Genomic DNA, 25,433 nt, shown 5'->3' on the forward strand with positions numbered 1-25,433 from the left:
AAGATAAAATATTAGGGAAGATGGATACAGTCACCTGATTCATAAGGTAAGCTTATCAGGGATAATCAATGAACACAATTTAACTGTATACAGAGAACACTTATCTAGTGTTCCTTCTCCATACCTACGGGGTCTTAAACATCAGGGACCCTTTAGGGCCACGGCTCCACCTTTTATATTGTTTCCGCCCCTTATCGAGAATACCTAACATATTTTCAGAGCCTTCTGGGTGCTAAGTACCATGCTCTGTGCTTTCTTAAGCCATTTAATCCTTACCCTGTGAAGTAAGCACAATCATTCTTATTTTACAGATGAAAGGAGGTTAGACATTTATCTGGGGTCATTCATCCAGTAAGTAACAGAACCAGGGTTAGCAGCTGGCTTCTCTGTGCCCCCAAACCCACATGTGACCTCACCCCCAGATGCTTCACGTTTCCCTTGAATATGTGCACCTGCACCTTCTACCACCTCCCTGTCTGAGCCGGCATCCACCCATAATTATGCTTGGCTAAAGATAATTTATAAATTCTGTGATTATTTATAACTGTTTAAAATAATGGTGAAAGGGTTTCATGTGTCTGTTATGCTCTGGCCTGGTTAATGTGCACTTGGAATGGTCCTGTGAAGGTTCTGAGAGTTTGACAGAGCAATTCCAGAGGGACATCCAGACCTGCAAGGAGGGGGTTCAAATCTGCACAGCTATCCCAGGACTGATGATTAGTTCACTCAGTGGGGCAGGCCATCAGATTACCTAGAGGGGCTTCTGAATCTCAGAGTTGGAAAGGGTGATGAAAATCACTGAATCCAAATAACTGACCCTGAATGCACTCCGCTGTGTGCCTACCAAGCAGTTGGCCACCCACTCCTTGAATACCTTGAATACCAGAGAATTCTGTAGCCCAAGAATCACTTTCAGTCTTGGATCAATGTGGCTGTTCTTTATATTCTGACATGTAGCAGGATGGCCAGCTGCTAAGGAGATGGAGGGGGCCGTGGCTGTTGAAGCTGGTAGAGGATTTTCTTAGTCAAAACTGGTTCAGGAGCTTGGTCAAAACCTGTCCCTGGAGGGAAGCCATCAAGAGAAGTTTTGGCAGGGCAGAGGCTGGACAGAGGTTTAAAGCTTGGGAGAAGGATTTTTATTTGTATTTCAATGTACTTATTTAGTTCAACTTTTTGAGGTGAAATACAAATGTACACACACAAGGTCTGATTAAGGTTCATAGAACAGCTGAAGCAGACGACAAATCAAAATCTACTTAAGAAAAAAACAGCCATAATGTAAATGTGAAGACCATCATGATGCTACATACTAAAATCTTCTCCTGGACTTCGTGTATAAACAAAAGTATATGATTAATTTGAAGTCATCGAAAGTGGAAAAAGCACATCTGTGATAGGCATGCCTCAATACTGCGTAGATTTTCCTTTCCAACGTCTAAAATAATCATTTCCACAAGAGGGCGCCAATTGCTATCTTATTCTCAGACTAAATGGAAGCTCAGTTTTAGAATACATAATGGGCTGTTGTTACATTTTATATTTACGTAGTCACAACAAATATTTCAACATAATTCACATATTTCATTTGGGAAGATTGCCTCCATGGTTGCTATTTCTCAAAAAAAATAACATTTTATGTTTCAGAAAGGTGCAGTTCCTAGTTGATATTAAAAAAGTTCTCTCATGTTTAATCCAGTATTAATTTTTTAATAAATATAAAATGCATTTTAGAAATGAATTAATACTACAAACATTTTTACAATTTCCTTAAATTTAAGGGCAAGATTGCTTTGCTTTAAATGTCAAATCAATAATGCTTCAATTTTCCCTGTTTTGTGGGGACACATCTAAGAGTAGAGGACTTTTGCCTTCTGTTTGGGGGTGCTGCTAAATTCATACGTGACTCAAATTTGGCGTTTTCTAAAGTGCCCTATGTTGCTCTTTGGAAATGATCAACAGATATCTGGTAGCTTATTCTTAACATGAACTTCCTAGTACACACAAACACACACACACACACACACAGGTGCTTAAGACATTTCATATACTAAGGTTCCCCCCACCATACATCTTTCACACTGGGTCCTCGATTTGCTGTGTGTAAAGAACAAGAGGAGAATTGGCAGGAAAATATACTCACCCCCGGGACAACACTGTCAAATTGGTCCCTTCTAGGAAATGCAAGGAGAACCTTCATAATTTTTTACATTCTTCCATAGTATTGGTCTCTGTACGCAAAGGAGGAAGTTCTTACCAATAAAAATAGTATTTATGGAGGACCTAATTGTGCCAGGCTTTACACAATAATTATTGTACCAGGCATGATTTATGCTAACCTCTTAACAACTCAATGATTTACATATTATTAACACTCCCATTTTATAGCTGGGAAAACTGAGTCTCAGAGAAGTTAAGTACTTGGTCATGTTTCCTTGCTCTCATAGAGCCAGGATTTGGATCCAGTTCTGTCCTATTCCAAGGCCCTAAACTTGTAACCATTATTCTTCAGGCTGCTCTGAAACCCAGCGACAGCTTCATTATGTTGCCAGACTTGTACTTTAGACCCAGGTCCTAAAGTGTATCTACCCTCAGGTTATGTTTGAACAAGGGTGGTTCTGGGAAACCAGTGGTCTCCTTTGATAGATGTCATAAGAGGTGGGAGAGGAGAAAAGTCATTTCCAAACTACAGTTGGCTCTCAGGGTGGCATCAGCCATCTCCAAATGCTGTGACTGGGTCAGGGATAAGCACATGACCTAAGCCACATTCCAGGATTTTTGTTTGAGCAACTGGGAAAGTGGATACTCCTCTGCTGGGGTGTGATGATGTAAGCCTTGAGCCAGCCTTCACAAGGACCCTGACACTCCTCCACCTACCATTTCTCACCCAGAGAAAATACAGTGGAGATGGGGACTCAAGGACACCATTTGAACCAGAAGTCAATATGACCTGAAGCCATATCTTCCCACTCAGACTTCTGAATTTAAGTGAGACAACCTACTTCTTCACTGGCCGAGCCATCTTGGGGCACATTCTCTGTCACTCCTAACTGGATGTGCTTGAGCGGATTCAACCAGCTCAAATACAACAGTTTAGCAGATATTGAGCAGACTTCTCCAGACTCGGCACCAAGAACAGAGAACACTACATGTGAAATTATCAAGTGCCTGCATTCTGAAGAGAGCAGCCAGCAATGGATCAGACAGCTCCTCAGGGCTTACAAAGAGTCTGCAGAACTAACCCACCCACACGTGACTGTCCCCCTCCCCCCTTCCAGTTTGAAAGTCAGAGGACTGAGAGACGAAAGGGTAAGAGTCAATGGATTTTTGTCCTCAGGGTAATTGTAAAGTCTAAATGAAAGATGATTCGCCCCCTTCCCTGGGGAGAAGAGGAGAGCACTCCTGTCACCAAGACAAGTGCTAGTGAGGCTGCAAGAGAACGGCTCAGACTGAGCCCTACGTGACTCACACTCTTAGCTGAATGGATGGATGCCTTGGGGAGATGTCTGTTTAGGCAGCAAACTGGTTGATTTGTTCCTGTGCCTATCTGGGTGGGGGACCTAAAGAGAGACAGCAGAAGGGAGAGAGAGGGGTGGTCCCCTTCTCCACTTCATGATGGCAAAGATGAGTGAACAGACTGCAAGTCAAGCGGGTACCACAGAAAGTAGCCAGGTTTTGGGCATCTTGCGCTGCCCACACTGGTGACCTCCTGGTCTCTTGGGCAGGCAACTGTGGCGTGGACAGGTTCTACAGGCCCTGAAGGATTCATCCATGGACCACACAAGAAAGATCACAAAGGAGGGAAGGGATTTAAATCAAATTTGAGGTTGAAATTTAAAATAAGTGAGTTTTAATGGCTCCAAGTGACTGGAAATTTATGTGATAGACCCCAGATGGTATTAAATGACAAGAAATGGAGAATGAATGAGGCACAGTCGAAGGCAGTAACTGGAAGAAACAAAACCTTTATAAATTTCTACCCTACTGAGTTGAGACACTGAGTTGCAACTGCTCAGACTGCTCAGAAACTCTAATGGAATATTGGAGAATTCCTCCCTTACTATACAGACATCTAAAAATGGACCAAAAAGCAACAGAAAATTTGGCATTAGGTAAGACGTGGCCACAGCAAATGCAGCACCAGTATCTCTGTCCATAGTTGCACTGCACTGTTGGTCTTTCTATAAATCCTGCTTCAGAAGACTCTGCTGGAACAAATTTGAAGTGGGGAGGGCTAGCCAAGGGGAAGGTCAAGGTTAGGTCCAGTGCTTACCCAGGTTACACTAAACTGCATAACTGGCCAAAATCAATTTAGATTCTTATTAGTTTAGATGCTATAAGAAACCAGTTGCTCTGTTGTTCTTTTCTATGTAAAAGTTATGTGTCTTATTCTTTACTATAAGTTGAGTGGTGGTGATGTTGCCTTTTTTTTTTTTAAGGTATAATTTTAAGGGATTATTCTCATCTTTAAAAATTCTGTAAGGGCATTGGGGACCTCTAGGCTAGTGGGATTTTAAAGGCTAGTGGGATTCGGGAGAATGAGACCAGTGACCGAGGTTTTGCACAAAACATCTAGAGGGACCAGCAGGCAGGGAGTACCGCGGTGAAGAGGGCTGGGTGGGCGGGGAGCACTGTAGTGCGCATGCCTCAGCGGCTGCTGAATTGCAATGTCCCGTCGCCAAGTGAGCATGTGTACTTGGTTTGGCGAAGTCTAACAATTTTTCAAGAGAAATGAAAATTTTAGGTTATTATATAAATCCCATCATTTTTAAGTGTTGGCAATTATTCAAAAAAATTTTTAAACAGTACTGTATGGGCCAAATGAAACATATCTGTGAGCTGATATGGCTGGTGGGTTGCCAGCAACCTCTGGCATAGGTAATGTGAGAAGGTGATCGGAACTGAAAAATGGAATGAAGGCTCAGAGCCTGTCAATCATTATTGCTCCCAAAATGAGCTCTGGACCAGAGGCATCTCTCAGACTGGAAATAGGAACTTTGTAGGAGGTCTGAGGGGTAGAGGAAGCAGGACAAATTCCGCTAATGCTGAAGAGGCACTAGTGCCCTTAGGATAATGTCACCCACCACAGGGTGCAAATCAGCTACAGACTAATTTCAGGCACCACTGAGAACAGGTGAGGAGACTGAGATCCAACTAAAGCCAGAACCTGCTTTGGTAACATTCAACTGAATGTGCTGCAGGTAAGACCAAGATGATTTTTTTAAATAGACCAAGGTATGGAAGAGAATTTCTCAAATCAAGAGGTATCAAAGACACCTTGGATGACGAAAAAGATATAAATGCAAGATTCATGCAAAAACATCTGAAGCCCAGAGGAAGACTCTTTGAGAGCCAAAAGGCTGAATGTCTTCCCCCTGCACGAGGATAGTGTCACAGAAGCTGAGTAGGGTGTAGGTGGATTGGGGACACATTGGTCTGTGTATAGAGGGGAGATCGCAGTGGGTTATGAATATTTCTGAGATAATGCTATGCCCAGAAGTTGGCCTTGAGGTGAGCATCTTGCTTCAACATCTATCCCAGACAAGGCAGGATATATAAATTTCTAAGACAAGAACTCATGTAGATGTAGCATTTGAATTCTTACAATAGCCTGCTATCTGGGCTCCCTGCTTATGAACCTGACCCCTGAAGTGCGTTCTCAACATAGCAGCCAAAGTGATCCTTTTAAGACTTAAATCTCATCACGTCAATCTGCTAAAAGTTATTCCATTCACTTGGAGTAAATGCCAGAACCCTTAAAACGGACAACAAGGTCTTGATCTGGCCTCAGCCCTCTCTTATCTAATGTCATTTCCTCCTACCGCTCATTCTGCTCCAGCCACACTGATACCAGTCATTTCCTGAACACATCAACATACTCAGGACCTTTGCACACTCCTGTTTCCTCTGCCTGAAAGGCTCTTCCTCCAGGCATCCACATGGTGCATCCCCTCACTTCCCTCTCCATGCACACTGTCAGAGCTGACCACCCAATGCAAAACAGCAGCCCTCCCACCCAACTTTCTCTTTCCCCATAAATCTGCTTATTTTCTTCATATCACTTATCACTACCTGGTATACTGGTTTTTGTTTATTTGTAATCATCTCTGTCTTCCCACTAGAATGCAAACTCCATTAGGATTTTGTCCACTGCTACAACCCCAGAGTCCAAAACAGTGCTCCCCACATAGTAAGCACTTGATAAATATTTGTTGAATGAAGAAGTGAATGAGAGAATGAACAAAGATAGGAAACTTCCAATAACATCTGAGAAAATTGAGTCATAGATGAGGAAATGATTTAGGTAATTTTGAAAGAAGTTTGGAACCTTGGGCTGTTCCCAAATTTTTAAAAAATATGATTATCCTTGTCTATTCCTCCACTGTGATGAGTAATGTTAGTGACATGAAGTTGAAAGAATGGGTGGTTGCTTTCTGGAAAGAAGGAAGGCTGACTCCTTGAAAACTGTTGAAAGATCTGAAAGGAGTAGACAGAGTTCCAGGCTTGCATGAAGAAACTGGCTCTGAACTTGGCCAGTAAAGGAGCCATATGTGGGTTTACAACCAAGGGGACATTATGTCTAAAAACTGTTGCTGAGATTGTGCCAGAATCTGTAATCAGGACCTATGACTTTTCTGGATTTCTTAACTTTTTTAAAAAAGTCCATGATTTAGATATATTTCTTCAGAATGCTGGCTGTCATCAAGACCTAGTAGTGACAGCAGTCTTTAGGGAATGCTCGTGGGCTTTCCTTATTTGCTAAGCATTTTATCCTCTGTAATACATATCTGTAAAACATGATGAGGAGAGAGAGGCAAATATTTGAAATATTTTCTCCCAAAGGTTTCTCTCTCTCTCTCTTTCTCTCTTTAAGGCCATGGATATGTCTGTCTGTACATTCGTGTAAGTATATTTACTTCCCCTCATGGAAATATTTATCCTCAGCCACCCTTTGCTGCTAGAACTGGGTGGGGAGGGGCTAGGCACAGGATGAGTAACTTAATTCATTACCTAATATTAGGCAATTAACATCACATTAATCAAATATCCTCAACTGGAAAAGACCAAGGGATAAAAATGACTCCCATGTTGCTGTAATAAATGTCTATATCTGATATGGGCAAGGCCTTACCATTTTTAAGATTTATATTTACTTAATGTTTTGAATTTTAATGTTATTTAGTTTCAAAAGTTTTTCAAGGTCCAGTGTAGAAAACAGAGCTTTGTTTTTAGAATAATTTCTTTTATTTCAAGTTTAATAAACTCAAGATGGGGAAATGACTCAAAAACAATGAAATGTGTTTTTCTAAGCAAGCATATTAGGTTATAATATGAAGAAAACATGTGATTAAGCCACAAAGAATATAAATTTTAATTAGAGTATTTTATGGGGTTGGTTATCCTTGTAGAATATATAGAATTATGTGCCCAATTCTCATTAAATATAACAAAAACAATGTACAAAAGCACAAGCATTCAATAGTCAAAATGTGCCTTGCAACTAAAAAGTTGCTTCATTACATGCAATTGATCAAAACCTCATTAGGTTGTCCTGTAACTGATGGAACTTTTCATGCTCTCCTTACTCTGAGAGGATACTCTCCTCTTTGACTCTATCTATGGAGTCCTCTCTGTTTCACCATTTCTCAATTCTGTTGCTCCCAGACTACTTTAAATTTTAGATACCTCCAATCTATTCCCTGTATTCATTAATCTATTCATTTAGATAGATAGATAGATAGACAGACAGACAGATAGACAGACAAATACCTAAGTTCAACCCCTCCCCAAGGAGAAATAATGACATTATAAGTCAAATGTTAGTCGAGTATTACAATTTAGAATGTAGGTAATTTTATTCTGGGGCTTGATGTGATCTTTGTTGTACAGAGCCAAGCTCCATAGGGATTCAAAGAAGGAAGGTATCACCTCCAGAAAGAGCAGGAAAGTTTTCATGGAGGAGGTGACATGTAAGTTGGACATCCAAGACTATACAGCAAGACAAAAGACAAAGAAAGGAGTCGGGGTGGGGTGGTGGAAGAATACAAGAAAAGGAATTCCATGCAGAAGACATAACACGAGCTAAGTCACTACAGCAGGAAGGGCCAGGGAGTGTTCTAGAAGTGGAAACTAGTGAAGATTTTTCTGAAACACAGTGATCAAGTAGAAAATATAAATGTGTATGGAAGGACAGCTTCAAATCATATAGTGTAGGTGTCTGAATGCAAGGCTGAATGAGGAATAATGTCATCTACAAGAAACAAAACCTGATTAAAACATAAAGACAATGTATTGTTTGCTTAGCAAGAAATCCGCAAGTAGGCAGTCTCAGGTCAGTTGTGTCAGCAGCTCAACAGAGTCCTCATGGACTAGGGTTTTTCTACTGCTCTGCCATCCTTAGGGACTTTTTATCCTTCTATTTGTCTCCTCATGGTCACAAAATGACTGCAGAAGCTACAGGCATTATGACTACATTCAAGACAGGAAGTAGGGAGAAAAAATAGCAACAACCACATATATTCTTTTTATCAGAAAAGCAGTCTTTCCCAGAAACCCCAGTACTCTCATATCTCATCTAAAACTGAGTCACTGGCCACTCACAGCTGAAAGAGAGACAGAGAAAAAAAACCATCTTCTTTCCAGCTTTTGCAGTGGGGTGGTGAAGAAGAAAAGTGCTCGGAATGCTTGTTGCCTTAGCTAACCAATCTGCCCAAGTGAGGGAAGACTGTATGGATCTTACTGGCAATAGACAGTCATTAAAGATTTTCAGGAGAAAGCAACACACAGGCTTTACTATGATTGATCTAGTGGTGGTGCAAAGAATGGATAGAGCTAAGAGACTTGAGGCAAAAAGAAAAAATTCAGAATATGTCTCATTTTAAACATGTTAAATATGAGGTCTTTTGTATATGTTTGTGTGTGTGTGTGTATTCTTTCATTCATTCATTCCCAAGCTGGGGCAGTTTGATGATGGGAATGGGTCTGTGTCAGTTTCTGTCTCCTGCCTTTGAGTGGGTTTACAATCACACTCTGCCCACCCACACTGGACCAAAGTTACAGATACTTACCTACCTGCCTGCAGACAGCTCCACTTGAGTATTCCGCTGTCATCTCTAAATTGTCACTTTCAAAAATGGATTTACATGGCCACTATGACTGAAAATTAGTTTGTGGCCAAAGGCATATGCTTGCATTGTGTTGAGGTCTTATATTAATAAAAAGAATAGGAAGTGGGTTTGTTTTAGAGAAACAGGAAATAGATACAAGTGACTCTAAGGCTAAATTCTAATTGGAATAAACTTTATTTATTCATTGTGTCGGCCACAATTATAATGTGTTTATAATTCAAAGATAACATTTTGATTATGTACAGGGCAAAACGTCTGACATGCTGTTTATACTGAAACAGCATAGGAAATTTACCATTCATTCTATTAAAAACATGGACAATTATGAAAGTTTGTCAAAATTTGCATATTACTTTCTGAATCTGGTTGGTAAGCAAATTTTGAGGCAATAAAACTTATGATTTCCCTACCATGAGTAGGCCAGGTATTAGAAAATGACTGATGGATGCAAATTGCCCCATTCCATCACATACTCTTTCTGATTATGCTGTATAATTTGTATAAGCTGCTTCAAATTGGTTTTCAATTGAAATGGAGATAATTAAGTAAGTAAATAAGAACAAAATATGCTAAAAGAATGGTTATGGGATCAGGAGTCTGGCTTTCATAATAAAGTATGATGGAATCTAATGCCTAAAATGTAATCTGCTGAAACACAGCACTAAGGCCACCCTTGTTCCCGCTTCCTGAGTGTCAGTATAGCAGAGTGGTGGGGAGAAACCCTATGGAAACAGGAGGACTGGGTTTGAATTCTGGACGCAAGCCATTATGGCTGTGTGACTCTGGGAAAGTTAGTTAACTTTTCTGTGACTTAGTTTCCTCCTTTATAAAGAAAAGGATTACTGTGAGGATTCAATGAGAGAATCCACATGGAGCACATGGAACAGTTAGTGCCTGGAGTGGGCTGCCGCTGCTGCTACTACTACACTACCACTGCTACCACCACCACCACCACCACCACCACCACCATCACCACCACTACCGTGTGATGGCATGTCATTCTGAGCATAGCTCTCAAAAGACCTTGAACACTCCTGCTCCTTCTCTTGAAAACCTGCTGCCATCATGTGAATAAGCACGTGAACCAGTCACCCTCATTGTCCAAGCCAATAGCTAGGCAGCTCCCTGAAGCACAGCCACTTAGCTGACCTGTAGCTGCCTGCAGACAAGACCAAGTAGAACTGCCCACCTGAGCCCAGCCTAATTTGCCAATCTAAGGAATTTTGTGAGCTACATAATGGTTCTTGTTTTAGGAACTAAAAATATAGGATGGTTTGTTATAGTCTATCCATAGCTATTGCTGATGGATACACTTTCCTAACATGTGTCCCTGCTATTACTCTTGGGCTTGAAAGTCTATGCTCACAGCACACAGGAATAACTTAAAAAAAAAAAAAACAGAAATCAGAATCATATCATACCTTGGCTCAACACTCTACAGTGAACCAGTAAGGCTCTAATTCTTCTGGCTTCCTGTTACCATGATGCTCCCATCTCCTACTACTCAACCCTTTGTGCTCCCCATTCCAGCCACACCAGCTTCCTTGCTATTTCTTAAACACACCAGACACAATTCTGCCTTAGGACCTTTGCTCCAGTTGGTTGCTCTGCCCCTTGGCTAACTCTCCCAGTATCTTCAGATATTCTCTCAAATCTTGTCTTCTCAGTGAGGCCTCCTCTATTTAGTAAAACAGCCTTATTCCCATCACCAACATTCCCAGTCCCCCTTATCATGCTCTACTTCCCCCCGTTTTCCTTTCACAATTATAACATATCATATAATTTACTTAAATTATCATGTTTATTATTGTATATCTCTCTGTATTACTCAGAGTTCTCCAGAGAAACAAAACCAATTGTGTGTGTGTGTGTGTGTGTGTGTGTGTGTATGTGTGTGTGCTGAAGACGCACAGAAAGAGAGATAAAGGAAGACTTATTTTAGGAAGTTGGTTCATGTGATTGTAGGGGCTGAAAAATTTGAATTCTGCAGGGCAGGTTGGCCAACAGGAGACCCAGGGAAGAGGTGATATTGCAGCTCGAATCCAAATGAAGTCTGGAGACAAAATTCCTTCTTCCTTAGTCTTTTTCTCTTAAGGCCTTCAATTATTGGATGGGGCCACCCAAATTATGGAAATTAATCTGCTTTACTCAAAGTCTGTTAATTTCATCTTAAAAATACCTTCATAGTAATGTCTAGACTGCTATTTGGCCAAATACCTGGATGCCATGACCTAGACAAGGTAACACCTAAAATTAACCATCCCACTCTCTCTGCTGAAATATAACTTCCCTGAGGAAAGAGATCTTTATTTGTTCACTAATATATCGTAAGTTCTTAGAACTAGGACTAGCGTAGAGTTGGTGCACATATTAGACGACTCAAGGAATGAATGACTGAATTTTAAAAAATAAAAGTAAGACCTAACAGGAATATTGTGAGAGTGACTAGAGCTTGGAGGGGTTAGTCCAGAAAGCTCCCTGAAGGATGTGTGTTTTACACATAGTTTTGAAAGGAGACTGGGATGTAATTTGGCAGAAGAAGGAGTGAAGAAACTCTAGGAAATCAGAGTGATGTGTATCTTGGCTCCAAGTAGGAAGAAAGCAAACAAAGTGTGCCTCTAAGATAACCACATCTTATGTAAAAAAGAGGGATATTTTTCAATTATCCTCTAAACTAAACACTTCCTTATTATCTCTTGAAGTTCCAGAGCATCATTTGTCCATCTATAATAGTCAAAAATTGTGGTCACTCAGCCATTTGAACTTTTTCCAAGTGAAATAGAGCATTTATACAAAGTAGATGCACGCAACATAACCTTCAATCATGATTTTCCTGTAGCCACAATAAGACTGCTACAAATAAAAGAAGTCATGCCTTAGATCAAACTACTTAAAATTCAAGTACAATTCATGACAGTATTACAGTTACCAACCAAACCTGGGTAGTTTTCTGTAGGGACAAGCTGAATTCCTGGTGTGGAACTGCTGCCAAATTCACTCAGGTGCAAAATTCTCCTAACATTTGACACTAATGAGGACATGGGAAAGTCCCAGGCACCTATTATTTCTACTAAGTACCAGAAACTACAGATTGTCTGGAGAAGGTATTTTAAAAAACAATTATTTCTCCTTGCAGTGAATGTAATCACTATCACAAAAACTATTAACTCTATCATGTCCCAATATTTTGCACACTAAAATGATCCATGGGCATCCAAATTCCAATGTAAGTGCAAGTCACCCTCCAGCTCTTTGAGTCAAGGTCAGAATGGGCTGCCTGCTGGATTCAGAGTAGAGAGCCTGCTAATCAATGGCACATCAACTCAAACTGCCCTTCAGACTCAAGTGGTTGCAAATCTCTCTGTGACCACAGTTTAGAAAGTGGTCTTTATTTTGTTTGTTTTTGAGCGACTGCAAAGACCTTAAACTTCTCGTGGGATAAACTGCCAGAATTGTATATAACCTTTGAGAACAAAAATTTCCAGAAGTCTGGCTATCCAGGGAAGGCAATGACATCTCCAAATATTCATTGTTCTATTTCTATAACAGTACACGGCACTGGAGCAGATTGAAAGACTACAATAGATTTTTTTAAAATAAGATATAAACAGTCATTCATTTGTCCATTCATGAGATATTGTTATTTTAGTTATTTATGTATTTTTCTTTAAAAATTTAAGTATTAATCTTTAAGCATATACTTAAACATTCATTCCAAACTTGGGTACTTACAATTTGAATGAAAGGGAGCAACTCAGGACATACTGATTTCCACATGATACTCAAATGGATTTAAAACATATTTCACAGTTGATTAGTGTCATCTGCCAGCGATTAGGAACTATTTTATTGCTGATCGTGGGGAGCAACAACGAGTGTGGTAGAGCAAGCAGTTACCTGAGGGCTATCTAGAGATTTTTCCTTAAGTCAATAAAGATATCAGAGTACAGCAGTAGTGTATGCAGCCTTAGTTACCCACTGCTAGCAGCATAATCCAAGTTTATTTCAGAATCCCTAGAAGCCCACGATGTATTTTTCTGATCCTTTGGGTAGTCTAAGCTTTTAAAATAAATTCCTGTCTGGCTTTTGCAATTCATCTCCATCTTTGGAGTATATTACATTGTTGATCACATATCACTCGAGTCAGAAAAATGACTCCCAGGGAAAAAAAAAATAAAAGAAATCATGTTTAAACTATCCATCTTAAAAAGAAGGGGGAAATAGTGAGTATTTTACTGGCACTTATAATACATTTTCTGTTTTTTTCCATCTTAACTTGCTTGATACCAGATATCAACCCTGGTAATTCTCTTGCCGGAAATTTGTTCTGTATAACAGAAGAATATGACCACCAACAATCTTTCAGAAATAATTTACAGGCCTACAAACTCTTACAGTGTAATTTGTAGCTAAGTGGCCTCCCCACCAACACCCTTCTGAAAAACAGCAACCACTTTCACAGACTTCAGTTGTTCACCGTGAAGGGGTTTAATTTCTTCCAAGTGAACTTGTGTTTGGATTAGTTTTATGATTTCATCTAAAGTCAAGTTGGTGCTGGTTATTTCTTTTCCTTATTGGGTAGTTTTAGGAGGCTAAAAAAATTTTTTTATAGTCAGGACAGCTTGAATATCAGTGGGAACAGTGATATTTCTGAAAGCCTTTCCTCATTAGTGAAATGATATGCCAGAAAGAATCTTTGCTGCCTGCCCTAGGCCTACCCTAAGTGGTTGAAGAAAGAAGGACATTTATGATACTACAAGAAATAGCTTAATATAATTTGCCCTGAATTTGGCCTTTCTTCTGAAAAGCAGAAAAGGTAAAGTTGGATTCTAAATTCATCCACCCTATAAAAATACACATAGCTTGACTCTCCTAGTGGAAAATCAGAGGTAATGAACTAACCTATACTCTGCAGTCAATCACAGGATGCTAAAGTTTCAATAGTCTTATGTATTGTTTGCTTTATTTTCTTCACTTTTCAGATGTTAAAACTGAAACTGGAAGGGGTGATATAACTTGTCCAGAGTCAAGAGCAAGTGACTTGCAGAACCAGGATTTCAGAAGATAGTTATGATGGTAAATCTCTTAATCCATTGTTATTAATTATTTACTATGAGCCTTGCACTGTCACAGATAATACAGCTTTAAATATATATAATGTGGTATTGTATTTTAATTGTCACTTTAACTATAGCATTCATATTGTGCAAGTGAAAAAATAATACAAGAATAAGGTAAAACTAAAGTCTGTGAAGTGCCCTTGTTATTTTCTCAAAGTACAAGTAAGAGCTGCCAACAAATGAAAAGTAAAAAGAATACAGGCAGAAGGCAACCAGTAACACCCACAAAGTTGTTGCGATAAAAGCAGAACCTAGGGGTGAAAATAGCCCATGTGCACCTGCCTCTTTTGTTCCCTTACAAAAGAGAAGAGGTAATATCAATTAAAATACAATGTACAAGGGTACAATGATGACAGTTGCTGGCCCAGGAAAATATTTACAAAATGAAAGATTTCAAATGTAGAAATGTTTTTCATTCAACATTCTGTTGATATTTAAAGACTCAAAAGGGTCATCTACTAATCCACAAAAAGTATTAAACTTGAATCATGCCATCTAGCCTTGATTCTAAAATATTCTATTTCATTTGGGAGACAATCAACAGAGTACTTTTCTCTAGAAGCCTATCTTTGTACACTCCATCTGTCAAGCCATCTCAGCAGGAATGAATTCAACAAATGTTGGGGACTTACCCCATCAAGAATTACTGGATACTGCTGGAGAAACAAAGATGGCTAGGACAGTCTCCAGCCCCATGGAATGGACAATCCAGTTAGGAGAGATAAAGGAGTATAGAAATACTTAGCTAACTATGATTCAGGGCACCTGAAATACTTTCTAGGACAAGATAAGTTATAAATTATTTTTAACTCCATAGTCAACTTAATTTTACATTTTTAACTCTGTAAGTTAAATATAATTTAAAATAAAATAAAAGCATAAATAGCATATCATGAGATTGTCTAAACGATGCTAAAGTGACATCACAGCTTTTGTTTTCTGACTCTATGTCTGTCTTCTACATCATTTTGTTGTCATCCAAGTCCTAAATGAATCTAGAAAATAACATTCTATGGTCCCTAATCAGTTACAATGTGTCAGTTTCTGGTGCATAGCACAATGTCCCAGTCATGAATATACATACATATATTCATTTTCATATTCTTTTTCATTAAAGTTTATTATAAGATAATTGAATATAGTTCTCTGTGCTATACAGAAGAAATTTGTTTTTTTTTTAAATCTATTTTTATATATAGTGGTTAACATTTGCAAATCTCAAACTCCCAATTTATCCCTTCCCACTCCCTTTCCCTTCTGGTAACCATAAGTTTGTTTTCCATGTCTGTGAGTCTGTTTCTGTTTTGTAGAAAAGTTCATTTATGGCTTTTTTTTTTAAGATTCCACATGCAAGTGATATCATATGGTATTTTTCTTTCTCTTTCTGGCTTACTTCACTTAGAATGACAATCTCTAGGTCCATCCATGTTGCTGCAAGTGGCATTATTTTATTATTTTTTATGGCTGAATAGTATTCCATTGTATAAATATACCACAACTTCTTTATCCAGTCATTTGTCAATGGACATTTAAGTTGTTCCCATCTCTTGGCTATTGTATATGGTGTTGCTATAAACATCAGGTTCATGTATCTTTTCAAATTAGAGTTCCCTCTAAATATATGCCCAGGAGTGGGATCATTGGATCATATGGTAAACCTATTTTTAATTTTTTGAGGACTCTCCATACTGTTTTCCATAACAGCTGCACCAAACTACATTCCCACCAGCAGTGTAGGAGGGTTTCCTTTTCTACTTACCCTCTCCAGCATTTATCATTTGTGAACTTTTGAATTATGGCAGTTCTGACTGGTATATGGTGATACCTCATTGTAGTTTTGATTTGCATTTCTCTGATAATTAGCAATATTGAGAATTTTTTCATCTGCCTTTTAGCCATTTGTATGTTTTTACTGGAGAATTGCTAATTGGCAGAAGACCTAAACACTTGTTATCTTTTGATTTTTAGGTAACAGCCATTCTAATCGGCATAAGGTGATACCTCATTGTGGCTTTTATTTGCATTTCCATGATGATTAGTGTTGTTGAGCATCTTTACATATATCTGTTGGCCATTTGTATGTCTTTTTGGAAAAATATCTATTCAGATATTTTGCCCATTTTTAAAAAAGGTTATGTGGATTTTTGCTCTTGAGTTGGATGAGTGCTTTATGTATTTTGGATATTAACTCCTTATCAGATATATGGTTTGCAAATATTTCCTCTCATTCCATAGGTTGCCTTTTTATTTGGTTGTTTATTTACTTCCATTATTATTATTAAATGGCTCCCCAACCCCCTTTTTTTCCTTCTACCACCTGGACTTATCTTCTTCCGTCTCTCCCTTCCCTTCTTCCTATAGGCCTTCCAATTACACATATTGGCACTCATAAACATTTTCCCAGTTAATCACTTGATATTAAAAAGTCTTCTGACCTTGACAGAAATCCCAAGACTCTTCTTTCTTAGTCCACAGTAAATACCCTTGAACATTATGTTGGTCAGTTATTAGAGCAGGATTGTCATTCACTCTGATTTATTTCTGATCCCCTTTGGCCTTTGGTTACATTTCCTTGGTCAGAAGAGGCTGACCCCTCTGGCCAGCCCTGCAGCTTTGCTGAGAGTGCTCCTAATGAGACAGAGGGCACTGTGACAATTTCATAGACTGTATCTTTTGCCTTCCTTTAGTCACAGTTTTCCTCCTTTCTTAAAGGGAAGGAAAACAAAATGGGGAAAAAAAAACTTTTGAAATAAAGTGCTGTTGAATATACCTTTCCAGAATCCATGAAATATTCAGAAGTGATGTGTACCCCAGCTTCATATTTCAGAACTGGAAAAGATGAGCTCAGTTCCTGTTCTCTCACATGGTATGTGCTACAACACTTTGGCACAGATGCCCCAGATCCACTTGAAGAGACAAGCATTAGTCTTTAATTTGTATCTAAGCTGGCTTTTCATGACAGTTTAATGTCATCCTTGTGTTTTTATATGTATTAAAACAGATAAATATGAAGGTTTACTTATGAGGCCCTTTGTTTTCCTATCATTTGGAAGAGAGGATCTGACTAATTTGGGAAGGCGAGGTTTGTTTAGCTAGAATAAGAAAGGAAATGGTCAAAGCTGAAATTGTTTAATTCTTTCTTGCCGAGTAACTGCCGAATTACAGATGTCTCTTGAATGCAATAAATTAATTTCAGTCATGCTTGTTTATTTGTACACATGTTGCCAAAGTAAAGACCTAATCCAAAACTAATGATTTGAGAATCCACTGGGTATTCTTTTGGACCCAGTTCCATTATTTTTCATGTGCACACACAGCCGAACATTCCTACGGTACAATAGGCAGCTAACACATAGCAAGTCACAGTTAAACTCACATCTTCAAGCTAAGGCAAAGTTCAGCTACTTAAGTCATCTTTAAATGTAATTAAGTCTACTGGGCTCCAGTTCGTGGAACCAGACTAGAAAAGTTGGGTTATTCAATGGAAATAACAACTGGTTATAATCCACAGACAAAGTTAATGAAAGTATTCAAGGGGAGAAACTTTTTGTTAAAAAGAATCAGATGTTGTGTTATTGACTTTTTAAAAAGTGTAACAAACTGTTTCATAATTTGCCAAATAATATCCACCTATGTAGGTTAATAAGAGTACTACTGATTTGTTTGGGTGGAATATGAATAGGGTAAGAGTTGAAAGTTATATGCACTTAGTAACAGGAAGATTTTCCCTTTATTACAGCATCTTTTATATGGTCATCCATCCTGATACACAGAAGAAACACCACCACTCTCCATGCACAGTGTGCCACTCTGTAAACTGTATCAAGAAGATTATTTATGTTATAGAACTGAAAGAATCAAACAGTGACAACTCATTTGCCCCTCGCTAGTTCCTCTAAGGATAATAGCTACAATTACTTTATATGATGAAGTTCTCTTGTGCCATAGGAATTTTTTATTATGCCCATACACGGCATACTCAGTCCATCCCTCTCTTATTTATTTAGGCTAGACAGGAGAATGGTAAAAATGGCAGGTTTGTAAATTGCCCTCTTAGTGACAAAACTATATATATATATATTCCTTCAATCAGTAAGTTCAAATTCCTACTTACAGAGAAGGAGGTTCCCATTTGTGAATACAGCCAATATTCTGTAATAATTGTAAATGGAAAGTAACCTTTAAAATTGTATAAAAATTTTAAAAACGATTTTAAGAAACAGAACTTTAAAAAGAGAGAGAGAAGCTAATAGATATACATATGACAAAGAAAACAAAAAGAAACTATGGACAAATTTGGATATCATTATGGCTATGATAAAGTTTTAGAGTTCAGAGTTCAGAAATATGAAATTTTAGAGTTGACAAAGTTTTACTTAGGCCATGGCTTGGTTGTCTTGGAAAGGCATTCTCTGTGCTATCTCTTGGTTTTCCATCCATTATATGACGTGTTATAAGTTTTGACTCCTTAGAAAGAATTATTAATTTGAGTAATTTCTTTGTGGTCATCTTAGTAGCGAAAACTACAGAGAGAACTGAATTTTACTTAGAGGCCATTATGGTGCCAGATAAAAGTGGTGAGTGAAAAATCTAAGAGTTAAGGGAAGCTTAGGAAATAGAAACCACCTATGAATTAGCAGGCACTCTTGGAAAGGCTTAGAATTCTCAGAGATCATGGAACTTCAAAGGTTCAAGCAACAGGGAGGCTCTTGATGACATCTGAGTCACTATTGGCATCTCACCTGCACACCTCTACTGTCGTCTTTGGGGAATTATGGAAAATGACAATTCTGCACTTTGAATAGCTAGAAAAGAAGATTAGTGCATTCCTAGTTGCTGGGCATGGTGAGGGTAGTAGTGGTACTGTCCTGGCCTGTTACAGAGCTCAGGAGCTGCTCCTGGAAAATGTCATCGGCTTCATCTGAGTTATCCACCAAATGCATTCTTTCGAGAACAGCATCTCTTTGGATCAGTATGATACTTTTTAAAATAAGATAAGAACTAAACAACCTGATGGATTCCCCATTGTGCCTTAGCTGCTGGGATGCTCAAACCTCAATTGCTATCATCTGGGTGTTATCACCATCTATGCTGAAGACTTATTCAACTTCTGTTGACATCCTTTCAATAGTTTTCAAATTAGTTGTACTTCGGTCATTGACTACCCAGGCTGGTGATCCACAAGAGACTCTTCTTCACTGTGTACTGTTGCCTCAGGTAGACACTACCATCAGCTGGAAGTGAATGTCCTATGACAGCATAAACTCCAGTATATCAGTATCTGCCCACAGCCTCTCATCCCTCCCAACTCTTTCGCTGCCTAGGTTCTAGAGCTCTTGGTCTTAGATATCAGGGGCCTCCCTTTTCTTCCTAGACCATCACTTCCTCATGGCTTCCCACCCTTTCTTTCCACCACAACAAATCACACTATAATCTCACTTGCCAGCACCGTGAACATTCTGGCCCCATTTTTTTCCATTACACTCACTAGGAAAACTTTTAGCTTTATATCAGTTCTTAGGCCAATCTAACCATATGCATTCTGGACCCCCACCCCCTGGAAGCCGAGCACCCCCAGAGAAAAATCATATAAATCAAATTGATTGGTGCCAGTGCAGATGTGTGGACTTCAACTTTGGCTCGGCTTCAGCCCTACTTAATGATCTTTATATGTGCATATGGTTGGCTTTCTTTCTTATTTTTCCATAGCAGTTATTTTAAATCCTTACTACTTTCCTCTTTATGTACCACCTTATCTGTTCTTTTCCCATACTAGTATGATGCTAACTATAATTCAGCTAACACTCATTGTATTCCTTTCTTCAATTCCCAGTCATATCTCAACTTCCCTGTCCTCTAGTTTACTCTGAAATTGCTCTAGCCAATATTTTTTAATATCTTCTTTGTTGCTAAAAGCAATGGATATTTTCTAATCCCCACTTTACCTCACCTGCCGGTATCTTTTTTTCTTTTTAAAGCTCTCCTCCTTTGGCTCTTTTTTATTTTTCTTTTATCTAATTCCTCCTTTCAACCTCCCTTTAAAATTTATCTTCCTTTGCCTGCCCTTTAACTGCTGTTACTCCCCAGGCTTTACCATTTTCTCTCCTCTTGCTCAAAGCATGACACACTAATCTCATCCCAACGAGTACCAAAGGTATACCACCAACCTACCCTTCTTTCCTAGGTTTCAGACCCAGACATCTAACAATCCACTGGGGATTCAGCATTAGCTAGCAGGAGTAGTTAGTTCAGCTTTGAGAGCCCATGTTGGGCCCATGAATAGCCTCCATCCTTGCCAATATGGCTACTAAATTCATGTGTCCTTTATGACAGCAATGAGGTGGCCAATAGCAGAGTCTGGCTGATGTCCACTGCCAGGTCATTTTGATTACCTGATAGTTTAGTGCCTCTTCTCTGAGAGATGCTCTCTGATGGATATTAACATGATATACAAAGATATTCACCCTTCATGTCCACTCCCATAGCTCCACTTGTCTCTAGCTTAAAATTTTCTCATTTTCAGGTTCCCACAGACTGAGCCAAACCATTGGGACTTCCAGGAAGTCTATTTATACTGTGTATATTCTAACGTCAGACTACTTCTCCTTCTACACAAGGTAGACGGCCAGGCCTGCTGCCTAAAGCTCTGTTCATTACAGAGATTTCCCTTTACCACCGATTCTCAAAGCCATACCCGAGCAAAGCTACAGTGCAGCCATCACCCATTTTTGGCTTATACTCACATTTCTAACCTGATTTATCCATGAACCAAGCTTGGGCTTTTATTATCCTTCTTTTCCTGGTCATAAAGGATTCTCCCATAGCTGTAAACCAAGAAAGGCATAAGTGCAACAGTGGTAGATGACACAGGGGTCTGGGCTACCTGCTCACATGCTTGCATTTCCTGTACTGGTCCTATTTGTGCTTTATCTTCAGGGTACCACTTCCATCTCAAGACTGATTAATACGGGACTCACTTGACTTTTGGGTTTGATAGATTTGATAATACTCATGAGAGTAGTTCTGGTGACGTGGTTATTTGAGGTTCCACAGTCATGTGCTCTGTCTCTACTAGGGTCTAATAGCACACATGAAGTTGTTTTTTGAAAGGTATACAATTTTACACTGCAGATGGCATAACGTTACCCTAGAACTGACGAGATTTGTATTGAGTTCCCTTCTGAAACTCGTCATAAACTCTATACAGTATCTTTTCCCACCAGCTATACTTCTACTAACAGGGTCTTATAGCTCATACGGTTAGAGCAGTAGATCTGCTTGCTTTGCATCCTGGAACTGATGCAAAGTCATTTCCTGCTCAGGATCCCTTTCAAATCTGGCAGTCTTTTTGTCACCCACTATATTAGTTGGAGCAGTATTAAAAGGTATGGGATTGCCAATGGGGTAGGAGGTATAAAAATCAACAATGTGGCTTTGCATTCCCTCTAAGATCAGGAACAAAACAAGGATGTCTATCCTGCCACTTTATTTAACATAGTTTTGGGGTCACAGCCACAGAAATCAGGAGAAAAGGAATAAAAAGTAATCCAAATTGGAAAGGAAGAAGCAAAACTGTCATTGTTTGCAGATGACATGATACTATACATGGAAAATCCTAAAGGCACCACCAGAAAACTACTAGAGCTCAACAATGAATTTGGTAAATTTGCAGGACACAAAATTAATTACAGATTAATACACAGAAATATGTTGCTTTTCTAAACACTAACAAATAAATATCAGAAAGGAAAATGAAAGAAACAACCCCATTTACCATCACATCAAAAATAACAAAATACCTAGGAATAAACCTATATGAAGAGGCAAAAGACCTATACTCCAAAAAATATAAGACACCAATGAAAGAAATTAAAGACGATACAAACAGATGGCAAGATATACTGTGATCTTGAATTGGAAGAATTAATATCATTAAAATGACCATGCTACCCAAGGCAATCTACAGATTCAATGTAATCCCTATCAAACTACTAATGGAATTTTTCACAGAACTGGAACAAAATTTTTTTAAATTTTTATAGAAACACAAAAGACCCTGAGCAGCCAAAACAATCTCAAGAAAGAAGGACAGAGCTGGAGGAATCATCTCCGACTTCAGACTATATTACAAAGCTACAGTAATCAAAACAGCATGGCACTGGCATAAAACAGACACACATATCAGTGGAACAGGATAGAAAGCCCAGAAGTAAATGCACGCACTTATGGTCAATTAATCTATGACAAAGGAGGCAAGAATATACAATGGAGAAGAAACAGTCTCTTCAATAAGTGATGCTGGGAAAACTGGACAGCTACATGTAAAAGAATGAAATTAGAATATTCTATAGCATCATGTATAAAAATAAACTCAAAATTAATTAAAAACCCAAGTGTAAGATCTGATACTATAAAATTCCTAGAGGAAATCATAGGCAGAACACTCTTTAACATAAATTGCAGCCATATTTTTTTGGATCTGTCTCCTAGAGTAATGGGAAAAAAAGCAAAAATAAACAAATGGGACCTAATTAAACTTAAAAGCTTTTGCACAGCAAAGGAAACCGTAAATAAAATGAAAATACAGCCTATGAAATGGGAGAAAATATTCACATACAATGCAACTAAGAATGGATTAATTTCCAAAATAATCAGCTTATACAGCTCAATTAAAAAAAATCAAGAAATGGGCAGAAGACCTAAATAGACATTTCTCCAAAGAAGACATACAGATATCCAACAGGCACATGAAAAGATGCTCAACATCATTAATTATTAAAAATAAAAATTACAATGAGGTATCACCTCACACTAGTCAGAATGGCCATAATCAAAAACTCCACATATAATAAATGCTGGAGAGGGAGTGGAGAAAAGTGAACCCTTTTACACTGTTGGTGGGAATGTAAATTGGTGCACCCACTATGAAGAACAGTATGGAGGTTCCTTAAAAAACTAAAAATAGAGTTACCATATATCCAGCACTCCCACTCCTGGGCATATATCCAAAAAAGATGAAAACTCAAATTTGAAAGGATATATGTACCCCAACGTTCACAACAGCACTATTTATAATAGCCAAGACATAGAAGCAACCCAAATGTCCACCAACAGATGAATGGATAAAGAAGATATGGCACATATATACAATGGAACATTACTGAGCCATAAAAAAGAATGAAATAATGCCATTTGCAGCAACATGGATGGACCTAGAGATTATCATGCTAAGTGAAGTAAGTCAGAGAAAGACAAATATCATATGATATTACTTAAATGTGGAATCCAAAAAAATGACAAAAATGAACTTATTTGCAAAGCAGAAATAGACTCACAGACATAGAAAACAAACTTATTTATGGTTACCAAAGGAGAAAGGGGGGAGGATAATTTAGAAATTTGGGATTGAAAGATACACACTACTATATATAAAATAGATAAACAGCAAAGACCTACTGAATAGCACAGGGAATTATAGTCAATATCTTGTAATAACCTATAATGGAAAATAATCTGAAAAATAATACATATGTGTATATAATTTAATCACTTTACTGTACACCTGAAACATTGTAAATCAACTATATTACAATTTAAAAATTAAATTAAATTAAAAAATAATAATATGGCCTTGACTTTGAAGGGGATGCCCCAGCATGCCCCAGACCACTAGCCACCTAAAATGGTGGTTGACCCCTGAAATTTAGTTAAGTTTCATCTCCCTCCCTCTGGAGTGCATGTATCTTACCAAGGCCTTCAGTGTACTTCCATTTTGTACTCATGCAGTCTGATTAGCTTGATGTCCTTGATGTGATATTCTGCAGGATGTCTAGTAAACCCAGGTCTTTTTAGACTGTATTATGATGAAGGCCAGGAGAATTGATAAAGCCCTGAGGCAAGACTGAAGATGTATATTATGGTTTGTTCTAAATAAATACAAAATGATTCTGAACGTCTTTTCTGATGGAGATAAAAAAAATGCATTCACAAAACCAATGGCAAATTATGTTCCTGGATTTGTGTTAATCTGCTCTAGCAAAGAGAATACATCCAGTATATTGGCTTAATAAGGGCTACTATTTGGTAGATTTCATGGTTAACCTCTAGGATCTGTCTGATTTTTGCAGGAGCCAGACTCCTGCATTAAATAGAGATATGATGGGAACCATTACCCCTGCTCCTTTTAGATTTTTTAAGGGTGGCACTGGTTTCTGTTATAACCCCCAGATAATATATTGTTTTTGATTTACTCTCTTGGCTTAAGCCAAGGTAGTTTCAGAGGCTCTACTTGGCTTTTCCCACTATAACAGCTCTTACACCAGATGCCCAGGAATCAAAGTGGGTTGTGTCAGCTACCAATTTGCTTATTTCAGTTATGCATTTGGGACCAGGGAAATGGCCACAGAATAGTCCATGGATCTGTTAGACCCACAGGGAACCAGAGGTGGACCAGGTCTCCATTTATCACCTGCCCCTTACATGCCCCCACTTTAACCAGAGCCCTTAAAGTCACATCAGATTACCAGATACCGATGTCAGCTCAGACCCTGTATCCAGAAGTCTTCAAAATGTATATGTATTAATCTTTCCCCAGAATATATTCACCACAGTAAATGGCTGTAGGTCCCTTTGGGAAGGACTAGGGAATTATTATTGTGTACATTTGTTATGCTGTTGCAAATCCTTCCTCCTGGGGCCCCGACCTCTTCTTCAGTCAATGTATTCTAGTTCTCAGAACCACCCCAGATGTGAAAATCGGGCGACATTCCAGTTTCTTGATTACCCACCCTTGATTTTATTTGTCATTAGGGACACCACCTTCTTTTAACTGTATCCATAACTCTCTGTGGATTAGCATTACCCACCTACCCACCTCCCTCCTCACCCCTCAGTAGAGTCATTTCTTCCACTACGATTCTGCTGGTTAAGTGATCTACCTGGTCTATTAATATTTTGAGCCCAATTCTGTAATGGCATTTCCTACCATTCCCCTGCCTACAAAGGGGCCTTGTTGATGGAGCTCCCAAATGATGCTGGAGCTCCTTTCACCAGCACACGCTTTATTGCTTGAGTAAATGGTATATCCTCCAGACCCTCCTGTGCAACACAGTCTTAGTGGGTTTTCTGCCTTATGGTATACCCACTCCAGCTTGCCTACTTCCTTGAGCCATTCAATCTCTTTTTTCCC

The sequence above is a fragment of the Camelus dromedarius genome, chromosome 3 (genome assembly GCF_036321535.1).
Source record: "Camelus dromedarius isolate mCamDro1 chromosome 3, mCamDro1.pat, whole genome shotgun sequence".
Classification (NCBI taxonomy): domain Eukaryota; kingdom Metazoa; phylum Chordata; class Mammalia; order Artiodactyla; family Camelidae; genus Camelus; species Camelus dromedarius.